Source organism: Saccopteryx bilineata, chromosome 5, assembly GCF_036850765.1.
Source record: "Saccopteryx bilineata isolate mSacBil1 chromosome 5, mSacBil1_pri_phased_curated, whole genome shotgun sequence".
Classification (NCBI taxonomy): Eukaryota; Metazoa; Chordata; class Mammalia; order Chiroptera; family Emballonuridae; genus Saccopteryx; species Saccopteryx bilineata.
In genome coordinates this window covers 138,651,569-138,671,295 of record NC_089494.1, presented here as the reverse complement: position 1 = coordinate 138,671,295, position 19,727 = coordinate 138,651,569, and the positions used below count along the sequence as shown (strand labels likewise).

The 19,727-nt window shown below is 41.0% G+C and overlaps 1 non-coding gene across 1 annotated transcript; it reads left to right on the top strand.

The window, feature by feature from the left end:
* Positions 1-1,471: 1,471 nt before the first annotated feature.
* TRNAS-GGA (transfer RNA serine (anticodon GGA)) lies at positions 1,472-1,547 on the top strand. The gene has a single exon. It is a non-coding gene; the product is annotated as a tRNA-Ser (tRNA).
* Positions 1,548-19,727: the final 18,180 nt, after the last annotated feature.

Here is a 19,727-nt window from a genome sequence, read left to right as displayed (position 1 = left end):
TTTACATATAAAAATGAATTTCAGTTATATTACCCACTTAAAGCTAGTCTAATGATGCAATAAATACCTCAGTTGATTTTGCATGGTAAGAAACAAGCTGATTGAGGAAAAAGTCAGTCACCAGGCAATTTACTCCTTTAAGCACAAGATTCTCAAAATTATACCATTTGGGGAAAATTTTTCCAGAAACATCCCATACTCACTTGGCTTTTTGAAGAAATATTTTAACCTTTCATTGGTGACTCATTGTCAACATTTCAAACTTCAGTCCTCATACTATGTGGCCATGCTGTCAGGATCCACTGAGAAGGCAAAACTGTTTTTGTTATATTGGGGACTATGCTCCTCATAGTTTCAGCTTTTGGCTTTTTCTCATGCCCTTGAGTTTATTGATTCAGTGCAGTTTAATGTACAATAATCTCAGCCCCCTTCTCTGAGGTCAGGTCGCTTCATGCGCCTTCTCAGAGCAAGGCTGCTGGCATGGCCGAGAACTCCCTTAATGCGGGAGAGGGATCGTATGAAAAGCCCTTCACAAATCACCACAAATTTTATATCACTTTCAAACTAACTGCAAGGGGCTCTAGCTTCATGAGGAAATAGTAGCTAGGGAAATGGTTTGAAAGGGCATCATGAAATCTGAGCAGTGCCTGTGGGTGGCTTGCTGCCCCTAGGATTCTTCCCCACCTCACACTAGTCCTAGGCCACAGGTTTGCTGGACCCCACAAACCACATGGTTAGTGCCCTGTATTTCATCATGATTCTGCTACTGAAAAGATATTCTCTGCTCAAGTTTCCTGATGTCTCAATGATTGAACTAGCTAACATCTGGCTACTAGACAAAAGATGCATTATTATTAAGACAGGAAGTGTCTTCAGAGTTGAAAAAGTAGTGATTTAAAAAAAAATTAATCATGCCTTGTTTTTAAAAGAAAAATATAAGATCAAATTATAATATCAAATTTACCATCTATAATCACTCAGTCCAACATGTATTCATTAAGGGTCTGTGGTATGCCAGGGACGGAGACACAGAGGAGTCCAGGATAGTCTCTGTCCTTGAGGGGCTGGCAGACAAGGGAGGCAAACAAGCACGTGAGCTCAGAGCTACAAGTCAGTGTGCTCAGGCTGTAATAGGCATGGAAATTCAGCTAGAAAAGCATGGAGAACAAAAAATACCAAACGGGGAAAGTATGAAGTAAGGTTAACTTACTAAAGGGATGGAGTAGAGCTGAAACAAGGGAGATGGGATCTAAGGTTGTTTTTAAATGATATGTGAAAGTGGACAAGAGAAGAAAGAACAATTTTGACAAAAGCAACAACAGAAACTAAGCCCCCTGGAGTCTCTGCAGTACAACTGTGACGAGGTGTATTGAGTGGGATCAGTGGTGGAACTCAAATAACTTAACAACCAGTTCTCTGCCCTAATGAGCGTTTTAAGTATTGAAAAATGATATACCAAAAGGTAGTTTATGCCCTGGCGGGTTGGCTCAGTGGTAGAGCGTCAGCCTGGAGTGCAGAAGTCCTGGGTTCGATTCCCGGCCAGGGCACACAGGAGAAGCGCCCATCTGCTTCTCCACCCCTCCCCCTCTCCTTCCTCTCTGTCTCTCTCTTCCCCTCCCGCAGTCAAGGCTCCATTGGAGCAAGGATGGCCCGGGCACTGGGGATGGCTCCTTGGCCTCTGCCCCAGGCGCTGGAGTGGCTCTGGTCTCAACAGAGCGACACCCTGGAGGGGCAGAGCATCGCCCCCTGGTGGGCAGAGCGTCGCCCCCTGGTGGGCGTGCTGGGTGGATCCTGGTTGGGCGCATGCGGGAGTCTGTCTGACTGTCTCTCCCCATTTCCAGCTTCAGAAAAATTCAAAAACAAACAAACAAACAAACAAAAAACTAAAAAAAAACCCCAAAAAACCAAAAGGTACTTTATTATTTCAGGCATTTAATACCTAAGTAAGAACAATAAAAGAGGTACACAAAACTAGATTATAAGAGTTTTAAAATATGAATGAAAAAATATTAAATGATACCTGACAAAACCAATAAAACTGTTATTTAAGATATTTCCAATGACAGTTTATCATCTCCTGGTTGTTTGACACTTTTTCTCTTTACGTTATATGTTTGTTTACTGAAGTAACAAACATGAGGGAATTAAAATGTAGTATTTTATCAAAGGTATGAGTTTATGAAATGAATACATAAATATTACAAGCATAGTTCTGTCCATTTTTTTTCACCTATAGATGGAATAAACATCACTACAGGAGCTTAGAATACGCTGTTGCACTGATGAACATTAAAAAAGAGTAAGGAATGTAAATTTGTGATTCCCACATTGGGCAGCTGCCCAGGCACCCACCTTAGAGAGAACCCTGATTACAGGTGCCATTTTAACAACTGGTTCACTGAACTCAACAAAAAATTAGGTATGACTTCTACCCAACTGTTGCAAACTTGCTGAATGTCACCACTCAGTGGGATATAGAGACTGAGTTTGGGAAATCAAACGCCATGCTATGAAATTTGGAGAATTGCAGAGTGAGTGTATTTATTTTATGTTAGGAGAATAACAAAGTAATTTTTAGGTTTTTAATTTTAAAAAAATATTGAAAGAAGTGTGGGAAATGGTGTGGAGTTGAAGAAACTGGAAGTGGAGAGACTGATTAAATCTTTTGGAATAGTTTCCTAGAGAGTTCGCTGTGCAGAGTATCAGGCCGCAGAGGCGGAAACACAGGGCGGGCTGGGTTTGGGGTGGAGGTGAAGGAGAAGGTGAATTTTAGGATAACTGCTAGTTTTCTGAGAGGAAAAACGGCGAGTTTGATGTTCTGCGTAAATTACCTTTGGGATGCCCATGGAGCACACAGGCTGCCAGCTTTGATTGGCAGTTGGAAATCTGCGAACTCCGGGGAGTGAGGGTAAGTATGGGCGGCATGGACCAGGTCGGATAGGGAAAGAGGACAGCAGGATGACAGGCTGTGATCCTGTGTTTGAATGACAGGTAGGTCCAGTGTAAGTTTAGTGACTGTAGCTCCCCAGGCCTTGAATTAAAATAATTATTTGGACAAGCATATATGTTCTTGAAAGTGTGATGGAGGAAACCACTTCAAATTATGGTCATATGGCACTTTCTAAGTGAACAAACAAATGGTCAAAACAACAAGGAAGCAGTGAGGCTGAGACTCTCCTGGGCTGGGAAGGAGACTACAGGTGACCCCCTCCCCAACTCCTCCACACGTCCTCACAGCCTGCTTCCAGAAGGTGAGCGTTCCTGTGAACCCTTTCCTATGCCCAACGATGGGAAGAAGCAATTGCCATTAATTTATATGAAAAAAAGTTTGATCGTTCCCAGACCAAAACTTTAGCGCACACACAATGTGTTTATTGCATTCACCACCATCAAAACATTTAATTAGTCCAGTTTCATGCTAAGCTAACACCCTTACAGCTACCCTAGCATCGTTCAGGGGAAGGAGCCTCGCGAGGCCTGGCTCACTGCCCGGAGAGGGGAGTGGCTAGCTGCAGAACAAACATCGTACAGGGATTTTGCTCATAAATGCATGGTGACAAGTTTCCTACACATTTGTTTCCACAGCATCTTCACTCACTTCCTGTCATCTTTCACAAGGCGCCTTTCCTGCCTGGGGCGCCTGCAGCTCCTGTTTGCAGCCCTGGCTGATTGTTTAGGCCTCTGCTACTGAGTTTCCCAGTGAGTTGGCCATCGAAACTACCATGACCTACTTTCCCTGATACAGCCAGTTAGTTCTATATTTTTAAAATAAAAAAAAAAAATTTTTTTAAGAATTCAGCTGTAATTATTGGAAGAAAAAATGTTTTGTGTTCTTTCTATTCTCCTTATGGCTCAGGCTTTTTAATTTTTGGAAGCCTGATCTAGTTTTTATTGGATTGGAAAATATGTACAAGTCGCCGTCCTCCTTAGAAAGGACCAGGCCTTTGGGGTACTCACGCTGTGGCAGCAAAAGAGTCACAGAATCCACTCTCAAAAGCAGTCGTTTTTACTGCATCATTGGTACGTTCAAAGGGAGATGGCCTGAAACATGAAAATGTGCCACACTGCTTTTGGTAAAGCCACAGGCGTGAGCTCACACACCAGCAGACCCCCACACCAGCCCTGTCTCAGCGGCAGTCACCACACGCCCTGTCCCATTCAAGGCAGAATTCACGACCCGGGAAAACGCAAACAGCAGTTTTTTTGTTTGCCATGTAGAGCATCTCTGCATTTGTCAGACTCTCTAAGGCGGTCGTCCCCAACCCCCAGGCCGCGGACCGGTACCGGTCCATGGGCCATTTGGTACCGGTCCGCAGAGAAAGTATAAATAACTTACATTATTTCCGTTTTATTTATATTTAAGTCCGAACGATGTTTTATTTTTTAAAAATGACCAGATTCCCTCTGTTACATTCGTCTAAGACTCACTCTTGATGCTTGTCTCGGTCATGTGATACATTTATCAGTCCCACCCTAAAGGCTGGTACGTGAAAATATTTCCTGACATTAAAAAAGTCCGTGACCCAAAAAAAGGTTGGGGACCACTGCTCTAAGGCAGCTATTCTTTATCACAAAATGCAAATGTCAGAAATGCAACAGCCAAGTCCTCCTGTTTCAGTGAACCAGCCACCAACATGAAGGAGGCGATTAACAGTCTAGTCACGACTGCAAGCAGTTTATTCCGGAGTTCATTCTGTGTAGGTAATGACTAGGAAAATGACAAAGAAAACTGTTACTGACCATTAGTGAGCAATCACTCTGTCATCTTACAGAAATAATTTAGATAAATGGGGTTTTTTGCTGTCTCCCAGGGAGACAGGCTGTTGACGGATTTGATAATGGCAACCCACTTACAGGTTGCTTTTGACAAATGAATTCTTTTATCGGGCTGATGTAAAATAGTCATAGCCGAGCCTTCTTGTTGTCTGTAGAATAGCTTCTTTTAGAAGTTTGTCAAAAAAAAGTCTGTCAATTTTCTATATTTGGTGCCCAGGGATGCATGCTGAAACGCCTCTCCAAGGGTTTTCAGCCACTGAGGAAAACAGTTTGAAAACATAAGATATTTAATAAATGAATGCCAAGCCTACCATATTTTTGTTCAATTGACTTCTATTATTTTAGCAGCTGCTAATTATGCACCGTTGCTATTTGGAGTCCAATGACAGATTTCTCTGTTCCGTCTGGGTAACCCTGTTTTCCCACAATGAACTTTCCCCTCACCCCAACATTAGTAGAATTTTGACTGCTACATTTGGAGCGCAATGATTAAATCAATTTAAAGCAGGTGAGCAGACAGCAGTTTGCTAGGGAGAAGATGAAGTTTACCCAGTGTTGTTTACAAAATATTTTATTATTTTATTTTTGATGTTATAGGGCACTTGGATATCATTTAGGGCCAAGAGGAAAAAGAGTGGCTATGCCCATTTTCAGCGGTATTAACAGACTTGTAAACTCTGAGAATATTTTACTTTAAGAAAATATTGCATGAAAATGGCTACAGCGTATATTCTACTGCTCAAGCAGCTAACCAGAACTGCCTCAGGCATGGAATCCTGGGTTTACTTGTAGTGGAAGGGAGTAGGCAGGAGAGGGGAGCTGAGGGCGGGGTCAAAGCCAGCTACTGCAGTGTGCAAGCAGGAGAGTTTCTCAAATCTTCTCAAATTTGGTTTCCTTATCTGTGGAAAGGGGGTGAAAATAGCATCTTGTTTTCAGAATTGTTGTCAGGATAAGATATGATAATATATAGCTATGACAATAATAATGAAAATGGTGATACGAATAATGACAGCGATGATTTTTAAATCACCAGACCCACCTTGAAATAACCCAAAGTGGCTTTACTAACTATGATGCAATGCCTCTGGGGATAAAAGAATGGTTCTCCCTTACCTGCCTGTCCTAGCAGACAGGAAGGCAAAGAGCTACATGGAAATTTTTTTAGCGAGAGACAGACAGACAGGGACAGACAGGCAGGAAGGGAGAGAGATGAGAAGTATCAACTCATAGTGGCGACACCTTAGTTGTTTATCGATTGCTCTCTCACATGTGCCTTGACCAGGGGGTAAGGGGCTCCAGCTGAGCCAGTGACCCCTTGATCAAGCCAGTGACCTTGGGCTCAAGCCAGCGACCATGGGGTCATGTCTATGACTTTATGCTCAAGCCAGAGACCCCATGCTCAAGCCAGCGACCTCAGGTTTTGAACCTGAGTCCTCAGTGTCCCAAGCTGATGCTCTATACTCTGAGCCACCGCCTGGTCAGGCGAATGTTTTGTTTTTTAATGTGGCTAACTGAAATGCTTCCTAAGGTGAGTGCTGCCTCACTGCTGAAAGCTGGGCAGGGATCCGCTGCTGAGAGGGGGAGAGTGAAAACAAGGGCGCATTGGTCCTGTCTATTCCACCAGTCTGCAGGCTCAGTCACTGTAGATTAGTCCTCTAGGGCTGCCGTAGCAAAATACCATAGACTTGGTAGATTAAATGACAGAAACCTATTTTCTTATAATTCTAGAGACTGGAAGCCCAAAGTAAAGATTCTAGCTAATTCAGTTTCTGGTGAGAATTCTTTCCTGGCTTGTAGATGACTGTTCTCTCACTCGATATTCACATGGCCTTTCTTGGTGCATGAACACAGAGCTCTCTTTCTCTTTCTTTTCTTATATGGCCATCAGGCCTATCAGATTAGGGCCCACCCTTCATGACCTTGTATTACCTTGATTATCTTCCAAAGAGCCCATATATCTCAAAACGCCATCACAGTGCGGTTACGCCCTAACCGCAGGGCTTCAACATATGGATTTGAGGAGAGAAGGGGAGACACAATTTAGTCCATAGCAGTCACCATCAAAAAGAAGGCATTTTCAGATCCCTACTCTTAAAAATTACAATTAGAGGCCATGGCCGGTTGGCTCAGCAGTAGAGTGTGGGCCCAGCACGTGGAAGTCCGGGGTTGGATTCCCAGCCAGGGCACACAAGAGAAGCACCCATCTGCTTCTCCACCCTTCTCCCTCTCCTTCCTCTCTATCTCTCTCTTCCCCTCCTGCAGCCAAGGCTCCATTGGAGCAAAGTTGGCCCAGGCACTGAGGATGGCTCCATGGCCTCCGCCTCAGGAACTAGAATGGCTTTGGCCACAAGGAAGCAATGCCCCAAATGGGCAAAGCATCGCCCCCTGGTGGGCATGCCGGGTGGATCCTGGTCGGGCGCATGTGGGAGTTTGCCTCCTCACTTCTAACTTTGGAAAAATACAAAAAAAATTACTCTTAGAAACTATAAATAAAAAATTCAGAGAATTCCCACAGCCTTAAATGAAGCCTTAAATATGGAGGTTTTTAGATAGAGGAAAAATATCATAAAATCTCTAAATGCATATTTCTTTTTAGACATATGTCTGATGATATCTTTTGAAGATTTTGCACATATTCTTGAAATTTAATTCTTTCAATCATAAATAAAACATGGTTTAATTAAAGCTATGATTTAAGATCAATGAGCAAAAGATCTTTGCCTCTGAAACATCTGATGTAAAATTGTTTATTCCTGGTAGCAAGTTAGAATCGCCTGGAAAGTTTGTTTTTTTTTGTTCGTGTGTGTGTGTGTGTGTGTGTGTGTGTGTGTTTAAAACTAATTCCTGGGCTCTTTTCAGGGCTACTTAAATCAGAATCTCTGACTTTAGCAGGCTGCAAAAGTTCTCCAGGGTATTCAAAATCACTACAAAGGTTGGGAGTGACAGATCTAATTTCCAGCTTTGTCTCAATTGTGTTAGGGCCAGAACCTAATTTTTATGAAAAAAAGATGAAGTCAAAATAATAAATCTTAATTAAATATATAAAGGACTCCAAATCCTCCATAGGCCCTGTCTCACCCAGAGTAAAAGCCAAGGTACCAATAGTGGTCTGTGGGGGATACATCTGCTCTACTTTAGGTCTCTGATGTCATCTCTCTTACTCTCTGCCTTGCTGTTTCTATTCTAGCCAACTCACCTCCTTACTCTATCTACTTTGTGGCCTTTGAATTCACTCTTCCCTCTTCTTGGAATGCTCTGCTGAAATATCTACATGGCTACGGTCTTCATATCCTTCTAGTCTTTCATTCAAGTGACACCTTTCTGATGAGAACTCCTCTGACTCCTTTATTTAAGGCACAAAGCCCACACCCCACACAAGTCCATGGTACTTCTGGTCCCTACTGCCCCACTCTATATTTTCCCATAGTATTTCCAAGCTTCCAACATACTATATGTCCCAGTAGAGACAAGCTCTATGTTGACCAGGCATCCCTGATTCAACTTTCCCATGTAGTGAGACACTCCTGCTTGTCAGCAGGCCTGGCAGCCTTTTTGAGACTATGTTTGAGGTGGCTATGAGGATGCTACTGATCAGTGCCAACACTAACTGCCACCGGAGGAAAAACACAACTGACAAATAAGTTAGTTGCAAGAATCACACAGGCAGTTTATTACAAATCCTTTTGGCGTGCATGGGTACAGTTTAAGGGGGCCCCATCTGCATGCTCCTCTTGGCTGTCTTTGGTCAGTGCTCAGAGTGGCGTGGAGATAGTCCATGTTCACGTTCACGTTGGAATCTGGGCAACTATCTCAGCAGGGGGCCCCTCAGCTTTAGTACTTTTCTGGCCAATGCCTTCCAACAGGTGTCAATCTACAGCAGGGGTCAGGAACCTATGGCTTGCGAGCCAGATGTGGCTCTTTTGATGGCTGCATCTGGCTCACAGACAAATCTTTAATAAAAAAAATAATAACGTTAAAAATATAAAACATTCTCATGTGTTACAATCCATTCATTTCCTACCACTCATGTTCATGGTTGTGGGTGGCAGGAGCCAATCACAGCTGTCCTCCGGACAACACCAAATTTTTAATGGATAATGCAAAACGTACATGGGTCATTGTATGGCTCTCATGAAATTACATTTTAAAATATGTGGCGTTCATGGCTCTCTCAGCCAAAAAGGCTCCTGACCCCTGATCTACAGGATTATCACCTCAAACTACCTTTCTGACAGTTCCTCGCAGGGAACCCTTTTATGTTAATCTACTGAATTGTTACATCAAACCACTTTTTAAGATGTTCCTAGGGAAGCTTCTTATTTATGTTAATTTGCAAAGTTATGACATCAAGCCACTTCTTATTTATGTTTAACTTCACATACACACTAGCTGGGCCCTGCTTGAAAGTCAGAGTCTGTTTATCACATCTGCACCCACTATATTAATTTGTATACAGATGGCATAACTTTAATTTCCTTAACTAATTTTAATATTATATCTTAATTACTTTTATATATGGTATCTTCCCTATTTTTTATATTTCTATATATTTAATTACTATAACATCATATTACTACAACACTACAGCATTACTTAATTATCATGTTGGTTGTGCACTTCTGATCTCCTACCACTAGAATATATACTCCACAGAGACTAGGGTTGTTATTCCACTGAAATGTCTCAACTGTCTGGATAAGCTCCCAGTACATAGCATCCACTTAGTACATCATTGATCATTGTTAAATGAAAGAAATGATGCCTAGGTTTCTGACTTCAAGTCTTGTTTAGTTCCCTGGACAGGACCCATAGCCAGCCCTGTAATCATTTTAGTCTTCCAGTCTTCTGACTTCTAGCCGGCACCTGCCTACCATCTAAGCCTGCTAGGTAACAATGAAGGCTAAGTCTAGCCCACCGCCACTCTAATTCTGTTCTGGCATTCTGTCGTCAATGGGGAGATGAAAACTAAATCCACTACTTCCCACAGAAGGAAAGTATTAATTCCACATTTTTAAAGATATCCCACGACATCCCTCTGACTTGATTATAGACTATGTTATATCTTGGATATTCCTCTTAGAAAAGAGAGAAACTTTCTTTAAACAGAGAGCTTTGAACTATTAGTGAGGTAAGTAGGAGTAATGGCTAGATATTGTTTATGCTTATTATTTATAGCTCTTAATTCAACATTATTCAACGGGAAAATACCATCAAAAGATTTATTACATAGCCTAATGTTTAACACGTGAAAATGTTAGGGAGATGTACAAATCTAAGCATTAATCCTAATATCCAATTACTTGAAATAATAGCTATTTTGCCTTGCCTCCTGCTTCTGTCTCACATTTATCTGAAAAACCACATATATGGAGTACCACATAATCCAGTGGTAGTCAACCTGGTCCCTACCACCCACTAGTGGGCGTACCAGCTTTCATGGTGGGCGGTAGTGGAGCAACCAAAGTATAAATAAAAAGATAGATTTAACTATAGTAAGTTGTTTTATAAAAATTTATTCTGCCAAACAATGAAAATCCAACATAAAGTACTTGATAAGTAATTATTATTACATGCTTTAACTTGCTGTAACTCTGCTTTATAAATTTTATAAAGTAAAGTTACTTCCCTACTTTATAAATCACCATTACTGTGGAACCGGTGGGCGGTTAGAAAATTTTACTACTAACAGATACAAAAGTGGGCAATAGGTGTAAAAAGGTTGACTACCCCTGACATAACTCCTGGGTCAAAGCAAAGTCTGATTTGAGGGTTTTATTTAGTTTATTTTTTCCCTTTTTTCATAATTAGCACCAGGGCCTTTCTTCTCTTCTCTTTCCTCTTCCTTCTTCAACTTATTTTATTTTATTTTTAAAATTTATTAGGTTGATATAGTTTGTCAAACCATACAGGTTTCAAGTGTACTCAATATAACATACCACATCAGGGCTTATCTTAAAAGAAGACAATGATGTCAGAAAGTCTAATGGGATCTTATTAGGGTTTTCCAATTTTAGCAAATGGTTTTAGGAGGAAAAAGCTATCAAATAAACTCATCTTTAGCAATATGATTAATAGAGAGGAAATTGCAGTCAGAAGCAAATGGCTTTGAGTCACATACTCTTTTTGCTCCCCCAGGTTTGACACATTACAGAATAGCCTCTTAGTGAAATCACAAGGCTTTTACGCTGCCCTCTCTTACTTGGACAGCTGACGGGGAAAAAAGATTATGTGCAGCCAGCAAGCATTGGCTTTTTCATCTGTGGGATGTCTAATTTTTGGGTTTTTTTCCTTTCACAAAACTCTATTTGCTCCTATCTTTTGTATCTTCCATCCTTCACCTAATTTGTTAGAAGTGGCCATTCAGGTCATGGTGGGGAAGGGAGAAAAGGGAGAAAACACTCTTATTATTAAGGCTGAAAATTGAAACTGAAAAATGAAGTTGAGCTAGCATGATCTGTACAATGGACCCTGAAAAGTTCTGGTTCCTGATGAGCTCAGAACAGCCGAGTGTGCAGAAATAATAACAGAAGTCATGCCACATGCGTCTCTTAGGCTCTGGCACACAAGTAAGCAATGAGTGCCTCCAGCTGTTGCTTTGGCTTGGGGGGAGTGGGGGTGGAAGTGACTCCTCAGATTACAAGTGAACCTGAAATTTGTAATTTAACATGTGCAGATAGTATGGGAGCTTCTCTGTGAGAAGAGGTAACAGGGCCAGCTCTTCTCGTTCAGCCTGTGGCATCTGAAAGTCTTCCCAGTCCAGGGTGGGCTGGGGGTGAGGTTGTGACATTTAAGTAACTGGGGTTTGGAGTTTTCTCTCTTCTCCTTTGAGGAGCCCCACATCCGTCCAATGGCTGCTCTACTTATAGTAGGGGCAGTTCCTTATTCTGTTGGAACTGAGCCCTACTTAGAATATAGTCCTAAAGGTTTCGTGTGCCTCCCTCACCCTGGCCCTCCTCAGGGCATTCTCAGTGACTGAATCACTTTTGCAGACCTCAACTCCCCTGGTATCACTACAGGAAGAGGAGGAATGTTATAGACGAGGCTTTTATAACAGTGCCTCTCAAGTCACTGCAGATAAGCTAACACCCCTTTGTCCTACAACGAGAGCCATAAACAGAGCTTCAAGGTGAGTCTGTCACCAGACAAGTTTTCCCTTTGTTCTTCAAAGCTATGCCAGTGACCTCTGCTTCCATTTGCTACCCAGGAATCTGACCCAATAAAATTGACTCCAGGTACCAACACTCCACAAATGACAAATTTAAGGGACAACAGCAGATCCAACCATTCCAAAAGTTGTTAATTCAAAGAGACACAAAAATTATGTGTTTGGGGGATCTCACTTCTGGTTGGTTCAAATTTCTTCGGAGAATGAAATACCACAAAAGAAAAAACACACGCACACAAGTCATATAATATTTTCTGTGAGAAGGAAATAATGAACTGAGAATCTGGTTTTATTAATTCAGGATTGAAATGAAATAACTTTCCTAGTTAGCCAGGCTCTGTACTGAGTCAGGTAATAACCTGATTCCCTGAACGCTTGGTTCTATTTCTCCCCATTGACTTGCTGGGCAGCTTCTTTTAGTGTGTTCTCTTATTTGGAGAGACTCAACTTTATTATTATGCATGATGGTGCTCTCAGCTTGAGCCTGAGCCGTGCTCACTGCCGAGATACAGACTTACAAGCTGGGCAAAAGTAGGTTTACAGTTGTTGTATGGAAAATAATACAATAATAAATAATAATACAAGAATAAACTATTTCACAGTCGAGCAACTGTAAACCTACTTTTTCCCACTCTGTATTGGCCATGTCCAAAGGCCTAGTGTGATTCAGCCAAAGATCTCTTTGCACAAAAAAACATGGAATTTGCAAACCAACCCATCCTAAGGAGGGGTGAGTTAGATCCCATAATAGAACAAGGAAGACTGTCTTTTCATCTAAGAAAAAATGTGATTTTTCTGTCACTCAGTGAACATCTTTAACTCAATCCCTGTTGATAAATACCTGAGCTCTAAGGAGGGGGCTGTATTCTTAAAAAAAGTACTTAAGAGCAAAAATCAAGGAACAGATGTCTTCCCACCTTAACCTAGGGTGCCACCTGCATGAAACAAGTCCAGGCCCTGGGTAGGGGCAGCATGACCCATTCTTTTTTTTTTTTTTTTTTTTTTTTTTGTATTTTTCTGAAGCTGGAAACGGGGAGAGACAGTCAGACAGACTCCCGCATGCGCCCGACCGGGATCCACCCAGCACGCCCACCAGGGGGCAACGCTCTGCCCACCAGGAGGTGATGCTCTGCCCCTCCGGGGCGTCGCTCTGCCGAGACCAGAGCCATTCTAGCGCCTGGGGCAGAGGCCAAGGAGCCATCCCCAGCGCCCGGGCCATCTTTGCTCCAATGGAGCCTTGGCTGTGGGAGGGGAAGAGAGAGACAGAGAGGAAGGGGGGATGGAGAAGCAAATGGGCACCTCTCCTATGTGCCCTGGCCGGGAATCGAACCCGGGTCCCCCGCACGCCAGGCTGATGCTCTACCGCTGAGCCAACCGGCCAGGGCCATGACCCATTCTTTGTATCTTAGTCTTTGTGAATCTCCCCGCCAGGCGCTGTGCTGTGCACAGCCTATGCAGCCAGATACAGAGGCCCTTGTCTAGAACGTTAATTCTGCTTACTGGAGACCAGGAGACATGACAGAGAAGAAAGGCTCAAAAACTTCATTTAGTGATCCATAACTGAGAAATCTTAAGAAAGTTATTTCAACTTTCTGGACTTCAATTTTCCTCATTTGTAAAATGGATGGAATAGTAATAAATTCTCCAGGGTTAAAATTGTAGGACTAGTTTATCCTTTCAACGCTTTTTGTCAACATCTGGTACAAAATAGCTGTGCCCATTTGAGAACTCTTTTGCACAATCTCTGAATCATTTCTCATAAAGAACCCGCCTAGGACAGGCATCATTTTTCACATACGCCAGAGTTTCAGAGTGATGGCTCAGCCAGAGTATCTCACAATAGATCTCTGATTAGTGCCCAAGAGTCACGAGTAGGGGTTTAGTCAGCCACACCTCCTTCTAAATATAAGTATGGTCATGCCTGCACCCTGACAGAACCCTCCCAGGACTTCAGAGAAGTCACTTCCTGCACCAGGAAAGGGGCACCAGGGAGCTGTGTGCTTGATCATAGGCTACACAGTGGACATACTTCTCAGATTTTCAGTTCTCTGCCCTCTAGTCAGATGACATGTTCAACATTGTGTTTCAACAGCATAGCTACCGGAAAGGGAATGTGGCATGGCCATTCCCATAGACATGCCATCCCCCTTGGGACATGAATTATGTTCATAGAAATGTCTCTTAGGATATAAAGATGAGAGAAGAAAACTATGCGAATATTCAGCAAGAAGAAACTTGCTGAATATATTGAACAAGATATATATTCTTGTTCAATATATTCAGCAAGATACTTTTCTGCCACTTAAAATACTCTAGAACAAAACAATGGATTATGTGACTTCCAAATTCTTTTTCATGAAGCCAGAATAACAATAATATCAAAATCACACAAAGGTAGTGCAAAGAAGAAAAATAGTTCTCACTTACGAATAAATATCAATGAGAAAAAGTTAAATAAAATAATACTAAATCAAATTTATCAATAAACTAAAAGAATAGTGCTATAGGACAGAGGGATTTCAACACAGAGATCGAGTCCTGACTCTAGCGCCGGACTATCTGCATGTGAAGCTGACTCTTCCATTTAATAGCTGTGGGATCTTGGGCAAGTTACTAAACTTTTCTCTGTCTCTATTTCCTTCTCTGTAGAATGGGGATAATTACAGTACCTACCTGGTCCATTGTTGCATGGATTAAATTAGTTATTACTATATATGAAATGCTTAGGATAGAACCTGGCATCTACAAGTTAACCTTTGTTTTTATTTCTGTTTTTCCAGGAATACACAATATGAGACAGGGCTCAAACTTTTTTCCCAAATAAAATAATCATTTGTTCCAGCACAATTTATTAAATAACAGTCTATTGACTGTTATATTATTCCTGTGAAATAACAGCTTTGACCAAGTTAATAAAATCATACAATGACTACTATTTGTTAAGCACTTGTTCTTGACTTTATAAAGATTAAGTAATTTGAATAATGACACAAAGAAGTAGATGGCGGAGTCAGGATGACAAACCCCAGTGGGGTTGACTCTCATCCGCACTTTAATCCAGTATATTTGGACGCCTTCCTCAGACTTGTATTCACACTCCAGAGCTGGCTCCCCGGATAGCATGTCTAGTTGAAGATGAAATGTTTAGTTACATAAACATAAATGCTTCATACAGTGGACTATAGAAAATTCTCACTTAACATCCTTGATAGGCTTTTGGAAACTGCGACTAAGCTAAACAACATACATGGAAACCAGTTTTACTATAGACTAATTGAGAGAGACAGAGTTAAGTTCCTATGACATATTTCTGGTCACACACAGATACACACACACCACCACCACCACCACCACCACCACCACCACCACCACCACCACCAAATTTCTAAATAAAGATCCCAAACACTTCTAATATTAAACATGAGACAAATATGAACTATACATACATTTAAGAAAGATGACTGAAAACAGTAATATAATTCTTCCCCACCCCACTCATTGCAGTATAGGGTCACAGGTGGCTGGATTCGCTTCCTGTGGCTCAGGGTTCAGGGTAGGACCCAGCCTAGACAGGAACCCTTCCATCACAGCGCCACTCACACCCCTCACACTCACTCACACTGGGAAAATTGAAACACATTGATTAACCTAACTTCCCCATCTCTGGGAAGTGGAAGGATCTAGAGAACCCAGAGAAAATCCACACAGACATGAGAGAACTTTCCAACTCCACCCAGACAGTGACCCCAGCCAGGAGTTTATTTTTTTCATCAATGTTATAACAGAATGACATGGAACAAAATGACATTACTCAAGGTTCTGTTGTAAACAGTTTGGAACTGTTATTCAGACTTCTGCAACACCCATGAGGTCTAGGGAAAAACAACTACCAGTCAGCTATTCGCCCATTATGCACAGGGTAGGAGAGGGAAAGAAGGTACTTTCCATCATCGCGAAAATGGATGTAGGCAACAGACTTTATAAAAACATTTCTGACTCATCATCTCTTTCAAAATCCTGTCTACGTATCCAGTTGCATTTCAGTATAAGGTGAGTCATTTTTATATTTTCAATGCTTTTTTGCTTTGAATAGAGCAGATAATACACATTTTACTTAGATAAGCAGAATTATCTCTATTGTGACTTGAACTGTAAAAATCTGCCAGCCCAGTGCATGTTAAATAAACATCTTATTTCTCTCTGCCCCCACAGTCCTACTTACTTCAAAGGAAAAGATTAGCCACAGGACTTGTTACATGAGTTCTTGCTTCATGATACGTTTGTTTTATATAACATAACATAACAACTTATAAATGGTATGCATCTTGATAAACATCCTGCACATATCACCAAATATGAGTCATTTCCATATACTTTTTATTTATCTGTGATTGTTTCCATTTGTCTAAGTCTTTCTTCCTCAGGAAGCAATGTGATGGTAAAGAGTTAGACATTCACTCCATGACCTTAGAGGTCAAGTCCTTGGAAAGAAGCACCAATTCTGCTGACTCCACAATTCATTTGTTTTTTATTTTCCCTGATTGGTACACAGTGTACGGGTGCACCAAACAGACTGTAGATTTTCATTCTGAAAAGTCAATATCCAAGGGCATATTTTAAATTAATCAAACCTGTTCTTGGGAGATAAGCTAAATTGGTTCTTTAAAAGGAGAATGTGCAATGCAAACTTATGTATTCATCATTATATTTAGCTTTCAGGAAACAGCCTTGCATAACCCCAAAGTAGATTTAAATGATGACTAAAACCCAACTTCAGGTTTGAAGCTGATATAAAATTTCTTAAAATATTGAATAATATGCTGTCATAATTTTCAGTGTCATATAGCGTAAAGCCAGTAGCCAGGGCCACCATCACAGCCGCCTGGCCCTGCACTTTCGCATTGGATTCGGACAGTTGGTAATGAAACAACGGAGCTAAGAACTGGTGGGCCATTAGCTTTAATCCTAGCTTGAACCTGGTGGGCAAGTAAAAACACACACTCGGCTCCAAAAACCCACTCATTCAGTGCTCACAAAGCTACTGACTTATCCGAGTTTTCCTAGGATCAAAGGTTTCTACCTCATCAGACTTATTCACCTCTGTTCCCCATCTCCTTCCTTCTCCCTGCACAAACTCTGCACTAACTGGCTTCTCCCTCAGCACTCCACCATCTTGGCTGTTTCTCCTGGCCTCCTCCATGTGGCCTTCTCTGCTCTCAGCTCTAATGGTAGTCTCAGGAACCAGTGAGCAAGCTCTGGTCTGCCCCACTTTAGAGTGCAGAAATCAAAACCTTTAATCTAATATACAAACAAGGAAGTCTCTGATACAAAGTCACTTATTTGAGGCATAATTGGATTCCTCATGAAAGTGCACCATTCCACATCATGCAATCAGTCAAAGGTGTGGGCAAAAGCTTAGTCTTAAAACTAAGCCTTAGGCTATAAGGACCCAGCCTGCTTACAGCCTGTCCCCCACACCCAATGCAAACTATAAGTGAGCAAACATATATCATATTTAAAAACTTATTTGACCAACATATAGGTTGCATAGTTTCTGACTGTTTTATACGGTTATATTATAAATGGGAGTGGTCTTGATTCAAGTCTGTAAATACTTGTTAAAATCCTGAATAAACTATGAATATGAAAAAGGTAAGCTATAGTTTGTCTACTCAGGAAGTAAAATCTTTCTGAGGAAGAAAGACTCAGACACATGGAAACAATCACAGATAAATAAAAAGTATATGGAAATGACTCAAAATTCATAGTTTCCGAAAGTTATGATATGATATTCATAGTTTCCTTACAATAGCTGAGTTATTTGTTCCCTCCTGTGATCACAGCCCAAAGCTTAGCTCTTTACCATCTAACTGCAGGCTATAGAAACCTTAGATTGAGGCACGTTTTCTTTACCAAATGGGAGCTTACCTACCATTATCTTTAGTTCCTTTTAATAAAAGATTAGCGCATAGCAAATAGCCTTAAGCAGCCTATTAAAAAGAAGAGCTTCAGAGAAAACAAGTATCTAGAGTCATTTAATTGATAGCAAATCTCTGTCTATAAACAACCTAAAATCTTTAGGTATCTAATGATTTCTTAACCGAAGGAACTTGAAGATCTCTATAGTCTGTTGACTCTTTAATGGAAGATAATTTTTATCTTGGTCATCCCAGAGCCATTAAATATTTTTTGCATGCTTGATTTATAAAAACAGATGAATGAATATGTGTCTTTTTTTAGAGCAGTATTAAAATACAGGATTAGTTAGCACAGTGTAAATTTGGATAAGGTATCTTTTGATTCTTCTAAATAAGCAAAAGACTACATTGAAAACAATCTATAAAATATTTTCAGTGTTTGCCTCTGATAGCTGGCTGCACCATACGTTAACAAATTGTTAAATACCAGAGCAATAAAGTTGAAAGACTTCAGTAGTCTTCTGACTTTGTATGTATAAATAAGCAGATTAAAATTTTTTGCTAATAAAGTGAGGAAGATTATTAAAATTGGTCAAAAAAAATCTTCGATTGAAGGAAAGAACGATTATTACTCTTGGCCTTTCTCCCTGTTTTCCAGGTGATATCACTACGTGAAAGTTTTCATTGCCAGAGTTGCAGGCTTTCATTTTTTGAATATATGGTTGGCAATGAAGTAGATGACCTCATAACACATATATAGTTGATATACCACTAGTAAACTTAATAGTTTCACTCTTGAATAACAAGAGCAGTCCTTCCTTAGAGAGCTATCTGTGCCCGCAAATGGAAGGGACTCTTCTGAGTCTGACATGAGACTAAAATTTAGGTGATCAAATGAGATTAAAAGAGCAATTAATAGCTACAGATACACCAAAAGCTGAATGTGTGTCTCCCCCCACCCCCAAATCATATGTTGAAACTCAATTGCTAATGTGACAGTATTTGGACGACGGGCATTTGGGAGGTGATTAAGTTATGAGGGTGAAGCCCTCCCGAATGGGATCAGAGACCCCAGATTGCTCCCTGGTCCCTCTGCCAAATCAACTGGCACCTTGACCTTGGACTTCTCTGTCTCAGGAACTGTAAGAAATAAATATTTATGGTTTAATCCACCCAATCCATGCTATTTTGTTAAAGCAGCCTGAATAAACCAAGATGAGATACATGTAAGTTCCTAAAGTAGTGGGGTGAGTATAGACAATCCCTCCTTGATCATACAATACATAAAAGCTAATTTTTCTGTTGTTATGTCTCATAGCATCCACTCTGAGCTTCCCCTTCCATAGTCAGAGTGGCCTTTCACAAGGGGACTCTGGCCAATTCTACCATGGATGATCCAGTACCACAGGCGAAAATTATAAACAGTTGCCACCTGGAAGCCTGGACATTCTGAATGCGTGTCATTACAGGAATCATTATCATGGAGGTTGCCATGGTTTCCGTGCTACACTTTTTCCTTTCTCTATAGTTGGATGATTTAGTTAATCAATGGCAAGCCACAGTGTAATCATTTTCTCTTCAGAGAACACAAGAAAAAAGAACAAGCCTGGAGTCTCTTGCACAATGTCACTGCTGACAGTTATTTTTCTTTTTTCTTTTCTTTTCCTTTTTTTTTGGGGGGGGGGGGCTACAAAAAACAGACATGTTTTTATTCTAAATGAACAGCAGAAAAAGAAAGTTGAGAGAAAATTGATGTTATTTCTAAATCCATGCTAGCTTTTTGAGAAGCACCAGAAAAGCTATTCTCCCACGTGTGATCTTAGAATATTGTTTTATTAGGATGCTCACCCAGTAGGATGTGAGAAAAA